This window comes from Mauremys mutica, chromosome 13 (assembly GCF_020497125.1).
Source record: "Mauremys mutica isolate MM-2020 ecotype Southern chromosome 13, ASM2049712v1, whole genome shotgun sequence".
Classification (NCBI taxonomy): domain Eukaryota; kingdom Metazoa; phylum Chordata; order Testudines; family Geoemydidae; genus Mauremys; species Mauremys mutica.
Window position 1 is genome coordinate 46,963,520 of NC_059084.1, and position 21,182 is coordinate 46,984,701.

At 53.0% G+C, this 21,182-nt stretch overlaps 1 pseudogene; it reads left to right on the top strand.

Annotated features, from left to right (window-relative positions):
- The first annotated feature begins 1,128 nt into the window (after positions 1–1,128).
- LOC123347469 lies at positions 1,129–20,965 on the top strand (annotated as a pseudogene).
- The last annotated feature ends 217 nt before the right edge of the window (positions 20,966–21,182 follow it).

The following is a 21,182-nucleotide window of genomic DNA, read 5'->3' on the forward strand; positions in this document are numbered from 1 at the left end:
CCCTCCACCCTGCCCTGCCGGTGCCCCTCACTCTCGACCCGCAGCCCCCTGCTAGCCCAGTCCTGTCCCTCCACCCTGCCCTGCCGGTGCCCCTCACTCCTGACCTCCAGCCTCCTGCTAGCCCAGCCCTGCGCTCCTCCCACCCAGCCCTGCTGGTGCCCCTCACTCCTGACCCGAAGCCCCTGCTAGCCCAGCCCTGCCCCACTCAGCTCTGCTGGTGCCCCTCACTCCCAACCTGCAACCCCCTGCTAGCCCAGCTCTGGGGTCCCCCACACCCCTCACTCCCCACCTGTAGCCCCTGATAGCCCAGCCCTGGGCTCGCTCCCTGCAATTCTTTCAAAGCTGTTATCCCAGCTAATAGCCAGAGTGTGAGATAAGCACCTCTGTCCCCCCGTCTCTGCCTGGGGGGTGCACAGCCTGGCCTGTTACCCGTCCTGGCCTGGGCAGCATGTCCAGCCTGTGCAGGGGAGCCGTGAGCTGCACCCTGCCCGGGTACTGGGCCCACACAGGGGACGTACCCCACTGCCCTTCATGGGTCAGAACAGAACAAAACACTCCTGGCTCCCAGGCCCCCTTCTCTAACCTACTCCCCTTCCAGAGCCTGGGAAAGAACCCAGGAGTCCTGGCTCCCAGCCCCCCGCTCTAGCGGCTAGACCCCACTCCCCTTCCAGAGCTGGGGAAAGAACCCAGGAGTCCTGGCTCCCAGCCCCCCACTCTAACGACTAGACCCCACTCCCCTTCCAGAGCCTGGGAAAGAACCCAGGAGTCCTGGCTCCCAGCCCCCCACTCTAATGACTAGACCCCACTCCCCTCGCAGAGCTGGGGAGGGAACCCAGGCGTCTTGCTCCCCTCTCTAGCACACGCTTCACCCCATTTATCTCTGATGGGGTTAAAACACCCTCTGCACCCATGTGACAAGCCAATAGCAGCCACTATCCTGGGATGGACTCACCAAATCACCGGCCATGTTGGGTCGTGGCCCGGCACTGGAGACTGGGGGCTTCTGTCCGGGAGTCCAGCTCTGCTCTGTGTCTGTCGCGGGGCTCTTCTGAGGTATCTTTGTCTGTCAGACATCCCCTCTCCTCCCCCCCGATGGAAGTAAAGATAATTATAGCTTGAGAACAAGAGATGACGCCCACTGGGGAGCTTTCACTGTTACAGCTGGTGAGAACATGTGAAAATTGGACAGGTGGGTGAGCACAAGGGGCTAAAACAGGGGTGAAAAAACAACCTCGCTGTGACTTTCATTTGTGTAAACTTCCTCTTTCAGCCCATTTTGTTTGTTTGTTTGTCGGTCGGTTTTCCCCAGAGATTCAGTTACGAAGGCCGCAGAGCTCAGAAAAGATTGAGGCCTCCTGGGGGGTCTTTTTGAGAACCTGCCATGCAGGAAGGTGAAGAAGGAGACTTTACGCCTGTCCTGGAACTGGGGATAGAACCCAGGAGTCCTGACTCCCAGCCCCCCACTCTAATCTTGGAGATCCCTGTTCACTGCCCCAGCTGGGGACAGATCCTAGGAGGTGACATTTCAGCCCCATCTGCACTAACCTTGTAAAGACCAGAGAGAGAACCCAGGAGTCCTGACTCCCGCCCACCCAGGATGGATAGATTGACAGTGGGCGTCTATGGGGATAGATAGATGCCCTATACACTAGAATCTGAAGCAAGTGCCATGTCTCCCTTCTAGCATCTTTTCTTTCTTTTAAAGTCTCCTGGCAGTTTGTTGTTGCTATACAAAGGGTCTCTTCTTGTCCTTGCTCCTGTGAAGGTGGTGAGAAGTAGCTGGGTGGTTCCTCGCACCGTGACTAGTGGTGGAATGTCCACTGCAATTTGGCGTGTTTAGAACTGATCGATTGGTGGAGTTTCAGGGCACAAGAAGGGATCACTGTGATCGGCATGTTCCCCGGCGATTCCTGGCCCAAGCCCCCACCTTCTGGTCGAGCAGAGCAGTTAGAAAGAGAGGGCAAAGCTGGCTTTAAGGACTCTGAGTCATGGAGAGTTCACCACAGTCCAGAAATCAGGACTGCAACCCCCAAAGAATTTTAAAGCTGTGAAATTTCCCCTGGACCTGTCAGTGTCCCGGAGAGGCAGATTGAAGAGCCCAGAGGCCGAGGTGTATGGTTTGAAAGCTCTGTTTGCACAGAAGGGCAGGGACTGGAGGAGAAAGGGTGCTGGTTGGGTTATCTCATCCATCCATGACTCATGGAGGGCTCTTCCCTGGCTTTAACCAATGGTCTTGTGATCAAACAGAGGAAGGGACTCAGGGAACCGGCTTCAACTCCCAGATCTCCCACAGACTCCCTCTGCCACCTTGGGGAAGCCACATCATCGCTCCATGCCTCACTTTCCCCATCTGTTCAATGGGGGTGATGATGCTCACTGCACACTGGAGAGCTGAGATGGGCTGGACTCAGGTTGTGAGGAGCTTGGAGCATATTTGTGTCTTGTAAAGGACCAGAGTCTCCTCGCAGCATCACTCGCAGAAACGAGAGCTATTCCACCGGAGCTGCTCCAGCTTTACACTGGAACGGCCGAGGTCAGAATCCCATTTCTTGTGTTTTTCGCCGGTCGCTAGGACACCACTGCACAATGGGAAGTTAAAGGCAGAGAGAAGGTCTGTGACAGGCCCAAGGTCCCACGTGGTTTCCCCCCTCTTGATGGTTTCTCTTATATTCTCTTTATTTTTCCAGAGAACCCCAGACTCCTCTTCCGTCTTCCCCCTGGTTCCCTGCTGCCCCAAGCCTGGCAATGCTCCCCCGGACACAAGCTTGGCCTGCCTTGTAACTGGCTATTTCCCAGCACCAGTGGACATCAAGTGGAATTCGGACAAAGTGACCCACGGGGTCACAACTTTCCCAGGTCGACGATGAGCGACGGGCTCCTCACCCGGAGCAGCCTGCTGATCATCCCTGCCGGGTCCCGGCAGGGCGACGACACCTACCAGTGCGATGTGACACATCAAGGGACACCACAGACCCCGTCGAAGAAGTTCCCTCAGGAGTGTAAGACACGCGGCAGGGGAGGGCGGGACAGCCAGGCTGAGCTTTTCAAAGCGCCTAGAGGGTCTGGGAGCCAGTGAATCTTAATCCACATCCCGTAGGTGCCTTTGGAAAAACCTCACCCTGAAAGTCTGGGGAAAGTTGGGCCCAGTGTTGAAACACACTGAGCCCTGGTGCTTTGTCACTGCAGATCTCCTGCCCCCAGCACCCCCTCCATGGACCCCTGAACGAGGGAAACCTTAGGGTGAAAGGCGCCCTGGGCAGAGACCTACGTTCCACTAAGGGGGGGATTTTTCAGCCCTGCCTAAAGGATTTAGGCACCCGGTTCCCATGGGAACTTGGCATGCAAATCCCTTAGGCACCTTGGGAAATCTTAGACCTGCAGCCGGGCTGAAATGGCACCTAAGCCTCATGCTGGCCCCTCTGTACAGGGGAATCTTCGGCTCACTGCCTTTCACCCTCCCCCTCCCCCAAACCCACCCAACCCCCTCCCACTGGGGAGGTGGAACAAAGCCCATTCGCCGCGTCAGTCCAAAGCCTCAAAGCAAAACCAGTGCAACTCAGAGCCCAGGGTCCTGGCCACCAGGGCCCCCCAGCGTTCAGCCGGCTGCATGGGGAGCACCCCCCCTTTCCACTAGGTCACCTTTCCTGCATGTTTCCTAGGCCTCCTGCCTGTCCACATCTAGAGATTCTCCCTCAGGCGCTTTCCTCAGCACTGAGCCAGAAGCTTTCCCTGCTATAGCCAGCAGTAAGCAGCCCCATGGGACTACAATTCCCAGCAACCACTGGCCTTAAAGGGGCGAGACCCCCTTACGAGCTAGCACTGCTTCCACCTTTGTCATGGAGCTGGGTGTGTTCCTTGCACTCCCGCTGTCCTGGGGCATCGTTTGAAATGGACACAAGCCCAGAGCCGCAAACCTAGGCATTCTGGGGTCAGAACTTCAACGGGTGTAAATCGACTGATCTCCGCTGCAGTCAGTGGCACTGAGCCGACTTACATCAGCTGAGGATTTGACCCTTTATCCGTAGTCAGACACAGTCAGTCCTCTCCCAGGTTTTCTTCTGATCCCATGTCAGGCTGTGCAGCACCACGGTGCCCCTTAAATAGGGGACATTAATTGAGGGAAACTAGTTCAAATAAACAAACACAGCTCAAGCTCCAGCTTTGTCCCTGCTGTTTACCAGGGAGAACACACTCCATGCAGCACATGCAGGAAGAGGCCTGAAGGCGTTAAATATTTGCCTAGATGATTTAAGGGCCCTGTTCCCATTTGTTTTAATCCCTTACATGGCTGTGAAAAATCTCAGCCCTGGCGGCTGATTAAAGTACTCAGTGTAAACGTACCACAACAAGCTGGAGGTTGCTGGTGCTGGGAGGACTGTAGCGTTAGCCCTCTCTCTGGAAGGGGACTGGGGATCTACAGAGAGTGACACTGGACTGTGTTTTCCCCTCTCTCTGCTCTCAGGGTGTGATTCGACAACGCCACCCCAGGTTCACCTCCTGGTCCCCACCTGCGAGGAGAGCTCCACAGGGAGCCAGCTGGAGCTGGTTTGCCTCCTCCTGAGCTTCAGACCCAACAACACTGACGTGAAATGGCTGGTGAATGGAAAGGAGAGCAGCCCCCCCACCCCGGCCTTTTCCTCTGCCATGGGCACAGACGGCTTCTACATGGGGCAGAGCCGCAGGAACGTCACCAAGCAGAGCTGGGAGCAGGGGGACGTCTACACCTGTCAAGTGACCCACCCAGCAGTGGGAGCAGAGCTCTCCATGCACAACACCAGCAAGTGCTTGGGTGAGGGGCTGGGCCCGTGCATGGCGGGGAGGTGGGGCGGAGAGTTACTGAGAAACCAGCCCTGCCGAAGGGCAGGTGGGACTGCACCTAGACACCAGTGTGACGGGAGACATAGGAGTGCCATAGAGAAACTGGTGCTGCAGGTGGATGGGAAGAGAAAGAGATACCATGGCTGGCTGGCTGGGAGGGACACTAGGAGGGTTCTGATGGAGGTGGAGGGATAGATTAGATTTCAATCGTCTTTTTCTGCCTTTCCACATTATTTGAACTGGTCACTGACGTCTCTTTGCATTTCTCAGCCTGCCTCAGAAGCTCACTTGACCCAACCATCTACTTAACCAAACCCTCCTATGAAGACGTCATCAAACATTCTGGTCATGTTACCTGTCTAGTTCTGGGCTATGACTTAGCAGCCAGCAGAATGGCATGGAAAGTGGATGGGCAGGTCAGCTCTGCGGCGAAGACAGAACCCCCCAAGAAGAACAGCAATGGGACCACCAGCCTGGTCAGTTCTCACCCTGTGTCGCTGGCACAATGGGGACAAGGCACCAAATTTACCTGCAAAGTGACCACACCCTGTTCTGGAGAACTAACCCAGGACATAACCATGAGCAATACAGGGGAGGAGCCTTGGCATCTCCAAGGGAAAGGCAACCGCCAGTCACTGTGAATTGGGATTAGAGGGTGAAACTCACCCCGCCTTTACGTCCCAGTTAAGCCCCCAAGTAGGACTTTAGCGGCGCCTAGGCCCTCAGCACAGGGGTGTGTTGCAGGTAGAATTAGTATTTCCCCTGTGAATCTCTCACTCTCAATCTCTCACTAATTTCCACTTGCACAGTTTTCCCAGGATTCCCTTCCTGCTCATTAAATTCCAGCTCCTCCAAGAATTTCACTCCCTCGGCTCCCTGGGAAACAGGGATGTGGCCTGTCAGGGACTCTGATCTGACGTGCGTCTGTACTTCTTACCTCTGGAAATCAGGCTGGTGCTTGTCACCCGCCATCTGGCCTTTCCGGGCTATTTCCGGTGAGACTCTCTCAGAGTGTCCAGTGGAGTAAGGTGCCCAAATCCTACTGAAATACTCAAGGTGTCCAAATGCCTTAGCCAGCCTTTGAAAATCTCAACTGTGTTGAGTTTTGCTGGGAGCGTTTGAAGGAGGGAAGAGGCTCCATCGGAGTGAGCAATGGGTGGGTGACTGTAGCGGGGTGGTCCCCGCTCCAGCCCGGGAAGGGTTGAAGCAGCCCTGGTAGAGGGCTGACGCTCTGGAGCAAAGCCTGGGCTGGTTGGGGACGGCAGGAAGAGGTGGGGCCATGCCCCAGTCAGGCTCAGCTGGTCCCTAGAAGAGGCTGCGAGCCAGAAGCCCAGTCAGACTCTCTCTCTGGCCTTTGCGAGGGAGGGGGCTGGCTGCTGGGGAGTGAACCTGAGGCAGAGCAGGGCTGGGGGAAGGCCAGAGGAGCTGGGGAGCCCTGGCCTGGAACCCCCCCAGGCTGCGGCCTAGTATAAGGCCGAATAGGTATTGGAGTTGCAGGGGGCAGCCCAAGGGCAGAGGAAGGCAGCAGGCCCAAACCCTCCTTGCCAGCGATGAGCGGCTGACACTGCAGCCTGCCCCAGGGCATGGGGGCTACTTGGTGACTGGCAGTAGCCTACAACTGAGGCGAGGTGGAGATGGGGCTGGAGGTTCCCTGGGGAGGGTAAAATCTGAGACTGGGGAGTTACTGCCAGGGGGCAGCACCGCAGATAAAGGGGCACCGGAGTCCAGGGAGGGACACAGGGGCCAAGCGGCAGCGGGACACTGGCCTGGAGAGGGCGCTCCGGAGGCTGGAGAGCTAATTCCTGAGACGGCCAGCAGGAGGCGCTGCAGGGGGCAGTCCCACACCGTTACCCCATGTGAGGATGATGCATGGTGGAGACGTGGGGAGAAGAGGAGATCGTGTGGTTCAGTGTTTGGGGTGAGGGTTCAGGTTAGCGACGCAGGACTAGCTCAAAGAACCATGTCCATCTGCGTCACTGTACAACCAAGCTGAGGATAACGATCGTGATGATGATCTCGAAGGAGATGATGATGATGTTGATGACAATGAAGAAGGAAATGAAGATGCTGAAGGAGAAAAGGAGAAAATGTCAGAATGCTGAAGGAGATGATGAAGAGGATGGTAATGAAGGTTTTGCTCTGAAGAAGATGAAGATAAAGAGGAAGGAAGTGGTTATGAAGACAAGAGAGGTGAAGAAGATGAATATGATGATGGTGATGAAGATGAAAATGAAAATGAAGATAATGATGTTAAGTTGTTGCCATTTAAGGTTGAAGATTGGAAAGGTCACTGTGCACTCTGCGGGGAAGGCTTGGGAGTTCAGTTGAGTGTTTGGGTGAAGGTCCAGGCTCTTTGAGTTTCAAGGGAGATGATGCTCAGTAGGTGGGTTTTTGTTTTTCCCGGTCTAGCGTCACACATACCCTGAACAACTGCCCTCCCTGGGCCCTTCACACAGTGATAGCTGCTGGAGCTAAGTCCTTAACTTAGACAAGCAAAGCAAGTCTTCTTCTCTTGCCCCTCTTCCTTTTCATTTAGACATCAGGAAGAAGGAGCCCTCAGTCACGGTCTCCTGAGCCTACCACGAAGACATCTCCGGGAATAGAGTCTCCTTGACTCTCATCTGCGAAGCTAGAGGCTTTTACCCAGAAGAGATCAGCATCTCATGGTTGAAGAACAACTCCCCGGAACTCAAGTCGAGTTACAACAATGGGCCTGTGTCAGGAAGTGGCACTTTCTCTGCCTACAGCATCCTGAAGGTTGAGCAAAGTCAAGGAGAAGGAAATTACACCTGCGTGGTGCATCACCTGGCCATGGAAGAGCCCAAGAGTGTTGTGGAAAAGGTGTCCCTTGGTAAGTGGATTCTCAGAGGCAGATATTAATTTGGGGATGTCCACACGCTTTCTTATCCCATCCAGCCAATGGCATAAACAACTGCATGACTCCATGTGAGCCCTGGTGGGAGGGGAAGCAAGGAAGGATTTCAATCTCCATTATGATGCCGTCTTTGGTGAAACGAAGAACTGCATGATTTATTGCAACCTGAGCTGGGTGGGGAACGCCCCCTCCACTCCAGTGTGGGAGAGTTCCCTGTATTCCCAAGGCATTATCCAATCTGAAATGCCCTAAGTAGTTGGGATCCTAACCCACCCCTGGAGGAGATTATTCCACAGCTTCACAGATCCTATCACCACTAAAGGAAGTGCAGGAAAACTGTCCTAATTGCAAAAGGGAATTTAAGGGAGGGTGCAGAATGTAATCTCATTGGGCTGTGCTTTGGCCAAGACGTTGGGATGGACACTCTTGCTCTTGCAGAAAGTTCATGGAGGTCTTTCATGGCAGGGAGGTGGTTTGCTGAAAATTTTCTTTCCTTCTTAACCATGGATCCCCCTGGGAGCTGTTTGCTTCACACTTGGACATGGATTCCCACGGTTACAGATACACAATTTTGGTCCCTTCTTATTCCTCAAATTTGTTGTTGGCACATTAGGAATGTCTTCATGGATCTGCAGCCATGACAGGCACCCAATTAAAATGTGTTCTTGAGGAAAAGATGAGCTGAGGTGGGGCAGATTCCGTATCCGATTCAGGAGACGACAAATTCATACAAACAAAGGAGAGAAACCTCTCAGCTCCATTGCCCCACCGTGGGGCTTGGGCATCCATGTGAATCTGGACTCCCAGCTCCAGCAGGATCCACTTTACAAACTTGTTTCATGAGCCAGACCATGCATATCCTTCAGAGAACATTCAATAGAGGCCATTGTCCCTGGGTGCCAGGGATCCAATCAGTCTGGGCTCCCCGGCTGAGATTTCTAAAGGGATTCAAGCTCTCCCCTCCCCCATCGGCTTGCAGTGGGAGTTGGGGGACTCATGCTCTGAGGGACCTTGGCAGACCATGGGTGTGAAATATAAAGGGCCCTTCTGCCTGTGCAGGGAGTAGGGGTTGGGGAACACAAGATCCGTCCTGAGCTGTGGGTGCTATGTGAGGTCTAGTGGTTAGAGCAGGAGGGCCTGGGTGCCAGGCATGACCATGAGCAGGTCATTTGCCCTCTGTGTCCCAGCTGCCATCTCTGGGAAATGGGGATAACCACGCTGAGCTCAGGCGGGTCATCGAGCTCATGAATTTGTGTCTGGAAGGACGGTGAGTTTAGCAACCACGGCAGGTCTGTCCCTGGCCATTTTTTCCACAATGGGGCTTTCTCCCAACAAAACCGGAGACCTTCAGATTTGCTCCTGGGACCCAGAGACCCAAATAACCATAATGGGACTCAGGAATCCCAATCCCTCGATTGGCTGGAAAAACCTCAGCCATTGTTCCTGCTGCTCCATAAGATGAGAGTCCCGCCCCTCCCACCAGGGAATCCAGTGCCCTATTTACAAGTCCAATGATGCTCAGCCCCTTTCCCAAACAGCCCCTGGGCTTTGCACCCCTGAGATAGAGGCACTCAGTTACCACCTGGTGCCTGTTGACATATTTGCTCAGCCCAGCCCTCAACGCCTCCTCCTGCCCCCACCAGGTGTCAGCAACTGTAATCGACACCCTCTGGAGGTGTCTCTCCTTCCCCCTTCCCTGGAGGACCTCTACATAGCGCAAAACGCCACCATCAGTTGTTTGCTGAGCGGCATGGAGACCCCCGGCAGCCTGGAGGTCTCCTGGAACCGGGGTAGCGGGGGCCCCTTGGCCGTGGTCTCCAGGGATCCGGTGCTGCAGGAAGATGGCACCTACAGTGCAACCAGCATCCTGCGGGTGTGCGTGGAGGAGTGGCAGGCGGGGGAGGAGTTCACCTGCACCGTGAAGCACCAAGACTTCCCGTCGGCCATTGTCAAGACCATCCACAAGAGTCACAGTAAGAACTCAGCCTTTCCCCTGTAGGGGGCGCCAGCTCCCATCAGGCCACAGGCTGGGGGATTGGCTGGCACAGGGTGTGGGGAATGGGACGCGGGACCTTCTGTCTCTAGGGGGCGCCAGCTCTGATCCGGTTTCAGGTTTTGGGACTGGGAGTTACAATTTGTGGGTGGGTCGAAATGTGCAAATTGATGAGACAGAAGGGGACGGAGAGTCAGGACTCCTGTGTTCTTTTTCTGTCTCTGGGAGGGGAGTGGGATTTAGTGGGTTAGAACAGGGAGACTGGAGTCTGGGACTCCTGGGTTCTAGCCCCTTTTCATGGAAGGGATTTGGATCTATTGGGTTAGTGTGGCCCGAACTCCTGGATTCTGTCCATGGATTTGGGAGGGGTGTGTGTGGGGGGTCTAGTGGGATATAGCAGGGTGATGAGTGTGGGGGATGGTAGCCAGGACTCCTGGGTCCCAATCTTTAGCATTAACCTCTCGCTGTTTCTCACGGCAGTGGTCTCCCTCTGGGCCCCTTCTGTCTACATCTCCCCTCCTCACCCTGAGGAACTGGCTCTCTGGGAATCAGCCACCACCACCTGCCTGGCCTCCAGCTTCCAGCCCAGAGACATCTTGGTGACATGGACCCAGCAGGACCGGCCCGTGCCCCAGGAAGCCTACAGTAACATCGGCCCCGTGCGGTAGGCTGGGAAGGAGGAGCGCTACTTCATCTACAGCAAGCTCAATGTCTTGGCGTCTGAATGGGAGCGGGGGGACACTTATGCCTGCGTGGTGGGGCACGAGGGTCTGCCCATGACCTTCATCCACCGGAGCGTGGACAAAGCCTCCGGTAAACCCACCACCGTCAATGTCTCTGTGATCTTGTCCGACACCGACATCACTTGCTACTGAGGAGCAGAGCCCCGCGGGCTCCTCACGGCGTATCTGAGATGGCCACGGAACCAGGTGGGGTCTGGGATTCCTCTGAGCCTGTGTGTAAAGCTGTGGTAGCTCTGGTGTGCGGAGCGTGGCTGTGTGTGGAATATGCCCAAATAAAATGCACCCTGCTAGAGCTTGTGATGAAGGGTGTGTCTTCTGCAGAGAGTGTCCGTGTGTCTTATCTACCCACCCACGCTTCCTCCCACAAAAGAGCACCCTTCTTTCTTTCACTCTTTCTCTCTAGCCATCCTCCTTTCCTTATGGATTGTCTACATCAATTCATCCTTCCACAGGATCCATCCATCCATCCTACCCACTGCAGTACCTGTCTCTTTGATTCTACCATATCCATTCATTCATGCATGGAAAATCAGGCAATGTCCTCTCTGCATCCATCCATCCTCATGCAGTGCATGTTTCTACCTGCCCACCCCTCATCCATTGTTATTGATGATATTGCAGCTCCTAGATGTCTTGACTGAGGTTAGGGCCCCATTGGATGGGCACTACCTGAACACACGTAGAGCAAACGTCCTAGAACCAAGGAGCTGATAGTCTAAGCAGAGAGAGGCTGGGAGGGGATATTTTGAGACAAAGGGATTAAAATTGGGACGCTAAAAAGGAGTGAGACACCGAACTCCCACAGAAATTATGAGTTTATTTCATGGGCACCTAAAATCCTAAGAACAGGAGTACTTGTGGCACCTTAAAGTCTAACAAATTTATTTTAGCATGAGCTTTCGTGAGTTACAGCTCACTTCCTCGGATGCATAGAATGGAACACACAGACAGGAGATATTTATACATACAGAGAACATGAAAAGGTGGACACGCCATCAGGGGCTCGTACACCTGCACATCTACCAACGTGATATATGCCATCATGTGCCAGCAATGCCCCTCTGCCATGTACATTGGCCAAACCGGACAGTCTCTACGCCAAAAAATAAATGGACACAAATCTGACATCAGGAATCATAACATTCAAAAACCAGTGGGCGAACACTTCAGCCTCTCTAACCACTCAGTGACAGACTTGAAGGTGGCAATTTTGCAACAAAAAAACTTCAAAAACAGACTCCAAAGAGAAACTGCTGAACTCGAATTAATATGCAAACTAGATACAATTAACTGTGGCCTAAACAGAGACTGGGAATGGTTGGGTCATTACACTAATTGAATCTATTTCCCTATGTTAAGTTCTCCTCACACCTTCTATGGGCCATCTTAATTATCACTTCAAAAAGTTTTTTTTCCTCCTGCTGATGATAGCTCATCTCAATTGATAGACTCTTCCAGTTGGTATGGGTACTTCCACCTTTTCATGTTCTCTGTATGTATAAATATCTCCTGTCTGTGTGTTCCATTCTATGCATCCGAGGAAGTGAGCTGTAACTCATGAAAGCTCATGCTAAAATAAATTTGTTAGTCTTTAAGGTGCCACAAGTACTCCTGTTCTTTTTGCGGATACAGACTAACACGACTGCTACTCTGAAACCTAATATCCTAAGAGTCCTTTAAAGACCCCAGCCTAAGTGGCTTGTCTCTGATCACACTGCAGGTCAGTGGGAGAGGTGGGAATAGAGGCCTGATCCCCCATCTCCAAGACTTGTTTCTTAACCATTGCACCTGTCTAACAATGTAGCCCTTGCTGCTATGGTGTCAGAACTCCTAGGAGATGCGTCCTCATCTGACTACAGAAGGTGCAGGGGCAGAACCCCCAGGAATCTGGTGTCATGTCTGCCGGGAGCTAGGTGACGGGTGAGACTGAGTTAGGAGCCTCCATTCCCACCAGCTCTATCCCTGGATGTATGAACACGGGGGGGGGGGGGGTGCAGGGGAAGTGATTTCACCTCTGTGTTCGGGGTTAGGGAGACCGATACTGGAGCAGCATTCAGTTCTGGAGGCAACATGCAGTGACAGTCAGAAAAGGTAACAATGGTAGGAACCATTAGGAAAGGGACAGATAATAAGACAGTAAATCTCATAATGCCACAGTATAAATCCATGGTATGTCCACAGCTTGAATACCGCACGATTGGTGTGGAGAAAGTAAATAAGGAAGTGTTATTTCCCCCTTCACATAACACAAGAACCAGGGGTCACCCACTGAAATTAAATGGCAGCTGGTTTAAAACAAACACAGGGAAGTATTTCTTCCCACAACAGAGTCAACCCGTGGAACTAGTGGTCAGGGGATGTTGTGATGGCCAGAAATATAGTTGGGTTCAAAGAAGAAATAGACAAGTTCATGGAGGATAAGTCTATGAAAGGTTATTAGCCAAGATGGTCATGGATGCAGCCCTAAGCTCTTGTTGTCCCTAAGGCTCTGCCTGTCATAGGCTGGTTGTGTATGACAGCAGATGGATGACTCAATAATTGCCCTGATCTGGTTATTCCCTCTGATACCTCTGGCATCAGCCACTGTTGGAAGACAGGATACTGGGGTAGATGGACCATTGGTCCCATGCACTGTGGCCATTCTCATGTGCAATATTCAAAAGAAGGTTGAAAATTTGGAGAAGGTGCAAAAACGAGCTAGAAAAATGTTTAGAGGGCTGGAGAAAATGGCTTCCAGTGTGAGATAGGAGGAGACGAATTGGCTGAAAGAGACATTCAGGAAATGGCTTCACTGATATGTATAAGTACCTCCATGGGGAGAAAGTACCAGGCAGTAAAGGTCTGTAACTTAGTATAGAAAGCCTTAAGAGGAGCCAATGGCTGGACAGATACAAATATAGACTAAAGCACTGCAGGGTGCATCAGGGTTGTGCTGACACTGCAGATTCAGTCTGCCAGACTGTCCTGGGCCTCACCACAATGCGGCCCAATTGCCAGAGTCTAAGTGGCAGCCCTTGGGTTCTGGGCTGTGTGGCCTAATGGGCCGAGACAATACAGCCACCCATGAGCACAGAGCGGTGTGGCCTAGTGCCCAGGGTCGATATATCAGCCCTCAAGTGCAGGATTTTGTTTCCTACGGGTTAGAATGAATATAGCGGCCCTTGAGTGAAGAGGAGTGTGGCCTAGCAGCCAGGGTGAATAGAGAGGCCCTCAAATGAAGGGGAGTGCAGTGTAATGGCCAAACCCAGGGGCCATCACCAGAGGGGGTGATGGCCAGGGTAGGGGGACAGGGGCCCACCCAACTCCACTGGGTCCTGACCCAGGGCCCTAGCAGTGGTGGAGTGGAGGGTAGGGGGACACGGGCCCACCCGACTCCACCGGGTCCTGACCCAGGGCCCTAGCAGAGGTGGAGTGGTCCACCCCTGGGTCAGTGGGGAGTCATAGAATCATAGACTCAAAGGTCTGGAAGGGACCTCGGGAGCTCATCTAGTCCAGTCCCCGCACTCATGGCAGGACTAAACATTATCTAGCGCATCCCTGACAGGTGTGTGTCTGATCTGCTCTTAAAACCACCAATGATGGAGATTCCACAACCTCCTGAGGCAATTTATTCCAGTGCTTAACCAGCCTGACAGGAAGCTTTTTCTAATGTCCAACGTACACCTCCCTTTCTGCAAGTGAAGCCCATTGCTTCTTGTTCTATCCTCAGAGGTTAAGGAGAACAATTTTTCTCCCTCCTCCTTGTAACAGCCTTTAATGTTATTGAAAATGGTTACCATGTCCCCTCTCAGCCTTCTCTTTTCCAGATTAAACAAACACAGTTTTCAATCTTCCCTCACGGGTCATGTTTTCTAGACTTTTAATCATTTTTGTTGCTTTTCTCTGACTTTCTCCAATTTGTCCTCATCTTTCCTGAAAGGTGGTGCCCAGAACTGGACACAAGACTCCAGTTGAGCCCTAATCAGGACGGGGTCGATCGGAAGAATGACTCCTCGTGTCTTGTTTCCAATACTCCTGCTAATACATCCCAGAATGATGGTCACTTTTTTTGCAACAGTGTTACACTGCTGACTCATGCTTAACTTGTGATCCACTATGACCCCCAGATCCCTTTCCACAGTACTCCTTCCTAGGCAGTTATTGCCCGTTTTATATGTGTGCAACTGATTGTTCCTTCCTAAATGGAGTATTTAGCATTTTTCCTTATTGAATTCCATCCTGTTTTCTTCAGACCATTTCTCCAGTTTGTCCAGATCATTTTAAATTTTATTCCTATCCTCCAAAGCACTTGCAACCGCTTCCAGTGTGATATTGTCTACAAACTTTATAAGTGTATTCTCTATGCCATGATCTAAATCACTGATGAAGATATTGAACAGAACCAAACTCAGAACTGATCCCTGTGGGACCCCACTCGTTATGCCCTTCCAGCATGACTATGAACCACTGATAACTACTCTCTGGGAATGGTTTTCCAACCAGTTATGCATCCATCTTGTAGTAGCTCCATCTAGGTTGCATTTTCCTAGTTTGTTTATGAGACGATCATGCGAGACAGTATCAAAAGCCTTAGTAAAATCAGTAAATACCACATCTACCACTTCTCCCAATCTGCAAGGCTTGTTACCATGTCAAATAAAGCTGTCAGTTTGGTTTGACATGATTTGTTCTTGACAAATCCATGCTGTTACTTATCACTTTATTTTCTTCTACATGTTTGGAAATAATTTGCTCTATTATCTTTCCAGGTACAGAAGTTAAGCTGATTGGTGTGTTATTCCTCGGGTTGACTGTTTCCGTTTTTATAGATGGGCATTATATTTGCCCTTTTTCAGTCTTCTGGAATCTCTCTCATCGTCCAGGACTTTTCAAAGATAATTGCTAACGGCTCAGATATCTCCTCAGTGAGCTCCTTGAGTATCCTAGGATGTATTTCATCAGGCCCTGATGACTTGAAGCCAACTAACATCTAAATCATTTAAAACTTGCTCTTTCCCTATTTTAGCATCTGATCCTACCTCATTTTCACTGGCATTCACTATGTTAGACGTCCAATCACCACCCACTTTGTTGGTGAAAACCGAATCACAGACGTCATTAAGCACCTCTGCCATTTCCGCATAGTCTGTTACTGTTTTCCTCCCCTCATTGCAACACTGCAACATGCTGACCTTACACGTGTGGGAGATACCACTCTGTCCCCGTCCCTGGGACACTTCCGACCGGGCTTCCTGAAGCTGCAGTCCATGTCACGTCGGGGTCTCCGGGCTCCTCTGCGCTGGTAATTCCCTGGGACTCCGACTCCAGCTGGTCAGCTGTAGGCAACGGGTCTCTGGTCTGTGTCTTGAGATCTCCGCCTTCCGCAGGCAACGGCTGTAATGGCTCCGGGGCTGGAGCCTCGACCAAGCGTCCTTCCTCCTTGGCAGTCAGTGCAGAGTGAGCTGGGCTGCTCTTCTTTATACCAGCACAGCATTTGGAGCGTGCTTAGCATGGTCTGAGGGGCAGGACTTCCTCCCCCCCCGAGGAGGATTAACCCTTTCCTGGTTAGTGCGGGTATGCGCACCCCGTCACAGGCACGGAATCTGGAAGGGAACCACTGGAACTAACTTCCAGTGGAAGTGGTGGAGTCTCCATCTCGAGGTTTGTACATCCAGCCTGGGGTCCATTCTGGAAGATATGCCCCCAACAAAGACAAGTCCTTGGGCTCCATAGAGGGGTAGCTGGGTTAGAGTCTCTGGCCTGTGATATACAGGAGGTCGGGCTCGTTGCTGTCATGGTCCCTTCTTGCCTTAAGATGTACAAAAGGTTTCAGAGCTAGGAAGGTCACATCAATTACCCACCACCAAACTCTATGGCCCAGGCTTACAGCGCACTGGTGGGTGAATAAAGATTTCAGCTGGTACCTCGGTGCCAGCCCTTTCATTGCCCAGGTGTGTACTAAGTTGAGGAGGCTCCAGGCCATTTCCCAGTCGGCGTTCGTGCCATTGACAAGACACATGGATGGGCTCAGGGAATGCTGGGCTGTGAGTCCTTCCAACTCTTGGGAAGGGGTCCCCAATGGAGCCCAGGCTGGTGGTGAGTGACAGAGGCTCCTACTGAGTGGTGTCCCATGTGGAATGAGTTGGGAGAGCTCTTTGCTCAGTCCCCATGACACAACAATACAGACGGCTCAAGGAATTAGAAATGGGCCATGGAGACGTCTGCCTACGGGGACTGAGGTCACTGCTGTGTGACGGTGGCAGAGTGGCTCCAAGTGAGAAATCAGTTGAGGGCCATCACTTCTGTTTCCAGTGTCTGACAACATGGGGCAGCTCAGGGTGTTACTGACGGGGCGGCCAGGCCTTTCCCCATTTCCTTCGGGCTTGTGGGTGAGCTGGGCAGGTGTTGCCCAAATGTGGCGATGGGCGACAGATCTTCCCCCTTCTCGGAGCATGGGTTGAAATGGAGTCCAAGCGGGTAGTAGCTTAAAAGTTGTTCCCATCAGATGGCCCCATTATTAGGTGTATTACAGTCGTGTGTAGAGGTCTCCACTGAGTTTGGGACCCCAGTGCGCTAGGAGCTGTGCACACATAGAGTAATAGACAGTCTCTGCCCAGAAGAGTTTAATGTCCAAACAGAGAAAGGGTGTGAAGGGAAACTGAGGCAGAGAGCGAGGCGGTGAATTGCCTGAGGTCCAGCAATGTCAATAACAGAGCTGGGAATAGACCCATGGGAGTCCTGAGTCCTGAGTCCCATCCTAGTGCTCTGTTCATTGGACCACACTCCCTCTGGGCTGGTGTGAGTTGGGGGAGGTCTGAGAACAGCTCTGTGGGTAAATTCCCCAGGTCCCCAAAATAGGGACTTTTGGTGGTGGGGGAACTGGTGCCTCTGCTGCCCAGGAACTGGTCCCAGCACGGCTCAAGCTGGCATTGACTGGGAAGAAGCTGCTGTCTGATGGGTGTGCCTGGCCCCATTGAGTTCTGCACTGGCAGGTCTCAGCCCAGTTCCCTGGCTGGCCAAGGGAGGGGGAGGGCATGCTCGGGGAGGGGCGTGTAGTGCTGCTGGCTGGGGTTTGCAAAGGAGCCAAAGGGCATGAAATTTAATGGAAGTTGGGGGCTGAAATCCCCGAGGCTGCTCCGAGAATTGCAGCCTGTGACGGGGAGTCTCCACCTGCAGCTGCCCCGTCTCCCCTGGCAGGGAACCCTCTGTCTCTGGCCCTGGACAGGAGCTCCTGCCAAGAGCACAGACCGGAGCTCCCTGCTGTGCCCACTCAGCTCCTTGGCTTAACGAAGAGGCCTCTCTAACCGGCCGGTTTATCTCCTCCCCAGCGCCTCACTGCCCAGTGGAGGACCAAGGCATCGATGCTGAAGGAGGAGAGGAGGAATCTGACGGTCTCTGGACACCTGTTGCCTTCATTGCTCTCTTCCTGCTCAGCCTGTTGTACAGCGCCGGCGTCACGCTGCTTAAGGTAACAGCAACCGCTACCTTCATGGTCACGCGTCACTGCTTCCAGCAATAACCAGTGCTCAGTAATCTATCCCACCCCATCAGCATGCAGCCACCAGCCATCAGCCATCCTCGGGAACTACTCAGTCACCCACATTCAGTGGTGAAACTCCGTGAGCACAAACGCAAGGTAACCACTTGGGAACGAACAGCCATTAGCCCACATGCAGAATGGGAACTGACTGCCTAGGAAGGAGCACTGCAGAAAGGGGTCTGGGGGTTGTAGTGCAACACAAGCTAAATATGAGTCAATAATGTAACAGTGTCGGGGGAAAAAGAGAAATTCTGGGCTGTATTAGCAGGAGTGTTGTAAGCAAGACACAAGCAGTAATTCTTCTGCTCTGCTCCGCGCTGATACGGCTTCAGCTGGAGTCTTGTGTCCAGTTGTAGGCACCACATTTCAGGAAAGATGTGGAAAAGTTGGAGACAGGCCATAGGAGAGCAACAAAAATCATTTAAAGGCTAGAAAACATGAGCTGTGAGGGAAGATTGAAAGAACTGGGGTCGTTTAGTCTGGAACAGAGAAGACTGGGGTGGCCGGGGCGGGGGAATGACATGGTAACATTTTTGAAATACATAAAAGGTTGTTACAAAAAGGAGGGTGACAAATTGTACTCGTTATCCTGTGAGGATAGGACAAGAAGCAATGGGCTTAGATTGCAGCAAGGGCAGTTTAGTTTGGACATTGGAAAAAACTTCCTAACTGTCAGGCTGGGTAAATACTGGAACAAATTGCCCAGGGAGGCTGTGGAGCCTCCATTGTTGGAGGTTTTTAGGAACAGGTTAGACCAGGGATTGGCAACCTTTGGCACGCGGCTCACCAGGATAAGCACCCTGGTGGGCTGGGCCGGTTTGTTTACCTGCCGCGTCGGTAGGTTCAGGCGATTATGGCTCCCAGTGGCTGCGGTTCGCAGCTCCCGGCCAATGGGTGTTGTGGGAAGCAGTGCAGGATGAGGGATGTGCTGGCAGCCGCTTTCCACTGCCCCCATTGGCCTGCAGTGGTGAACCACGGCCAGTGCGAGCCGCGATCAGCAGAAGCTGCCAACACGGCAGGTAAACAAACCGGCCCGGCCCACCAGAGTGCTTATGGTGGCGAGCCACGTGCCAAAGGTTGCCGATCCCTGGGTTAGACAAATACCTGTCAGGGACGGACTAGTTATTACTTAGTCCTGCCCCACGGCAGGAGACAGGACTAGGTGACCTCTCAAGATCTCTCCCCATCCTACGTCTCTATGATTTCATGGTTGTCAGAGGCTCAAACCAAAGTCAGGAATTAGAGCCCAGGTTTAGGGCCAGGTTACCTGGAGAGAGGAAAGCCTGGGGCCAGGACAGGAGCCGGGCTGGAGCCAGACAGAAGCAGGGCTGGAGCCGGACAGGAACAAGGGAGGAGCAGGGCTGGAGACGGATGAGAACAAGGCAGGAGCTGGGCTGGAGCTGGATGGGAACAAGGCAGGAGCCAGGCTGGAGCCAGACGAGAACAAGGCAGGAGCTGGGCTGGAGCCGGACAGGAACAAGGGAGGAGCAGGGCTGGAGCCGGATGGGAACAAGGCAGGAGCAGGGCTGGAGCCGGACGGGAACAAGGCAGGAGCAGGGCTGGAGCCAGACGAGAACAAGGCAGGAGCTGGGCTGGAGCTGGATGGGAACAAGGCAGGAGCTGGGCTGGAGCTGGATGGGAACAAGGCAGGAGCAGGGCTGGAGCCGGACGGCAGCAAGGCAGGAGCAGGCTGGAACAATCCATCACAGCTGCTATCACAGCCCTGGGGAAATACTTTGGGTGACTGCTTAACTTCTGCTGGGCTTATGAGCCGGTTGCTGACTCTGCCCAGCAACCAGGGCGGAGCCGATGAGGCAGCTACAGGCCAGGTGTGAAGGCGTCAGATTATCTGGGACTGGCTCTGCTGCCAGCCCTGATTCCTGATAGTGACCAACGATCAATCAGAAGTAATCAAGAAAGATTATTTATTAATAATCAACTACCTGTCATCACTGATTAACGAGTTCCTATCAAGGTTGATTCAGCAGTGATCAATAAATGAGAATCAAGAGGCTATTATCAATTCTAATCATTTATCACTGAGAAATCAATAATCAGGGATTGTCTATTTCTGGTCAGTACCTAGTGATCTGTAATTAATGCTGAGTAGCCATTAATCTGCAATTAATTATCAATAATCAACTCTCATGGATCAGTAATTAATGTTAAACAATGAAGGATCAAGCATCAACCATCAATAGGCTGCTAGTAATTATCGACTGATAATAATCACTTAACAATAATCAGCAATGAACGATCAATGACCAAAAAGGAATGGTCACTAATTAAGAAGCCAGAACAAATGTTCAGGGACCAATGAGCGTCAATCACTCACCACTCGGCCATGATCACTGAGGATCCGTAGTGGGGCCCAGATGCACCAAGGGCCCTAGGAGCCTGTGAAGCCGGTTCTGTGGCGGGGACCCAGTGCCGGGGCCTGGAACCAGAAGCAGGATCGGCTTAGACAGCCGGGGCTCCCCAGGGAGTTGGCCTGCGGCACCCGCTGGGCAGTGCCCGTTCCCTGAGGCGGTTTGACAAGGCTGGTGTCTCTGTCTGGAAGTTGAGCTGCAGCTCAACGCAGAGATCCTGGCATGACGCAGGCATGGCTGGGCCAGGTCCATGGCCCCGGCTACGCAGCAGGACAGGCTAGATGGTCCCAAAGGCCCCTTCTGGCCTTGCTCTCCCAGTGTAGGATGCTGCCCGTGATCCCAACACCGGGTCCAATGGCACTAGCCGAACCCCTCTGCTCTCTGTGTCCCACAGGTGCGGTGAGTGCCCGGCTCCGGGCTCCTAGGAGGTGGACAGCACTGCTTCATCCTCTTCATTCCCTCCCTCCATCGTCAGCCCTCCCGGGCTCCTGCCCTCTCTCCGGACACCTGGAGGGACCCTGTTCCACGGCAGCTCAGAGGGCGCGACAACGGCCGCTGAAGGGTCTGAGCTCTGCAGAGCCCAGAGCAGGGAGGGCAGAGTCCTTCCCCGGACATCCCCAGGGGGCAGCCCACGCTGCAGCTTGAACTCAGCCCTGTACCCCTCAATCCTCCACTCCCGTCCCGTGGCAGGGACTGGATTTCCTTGTGTGTGTGTGTGTGTGTGTGTGTGCGTGTGTGTGTGTGTGTGTGTGTGTGTGTTTGCAGGTCTGTAGTGTCCTGATTGGTAGCTGCATTTTAGGGCGGTTTTGTGGGATTTAACCAAGGAGAACGCTAGCCACTGTATGTCTCAGTCCCCCGGTATTCA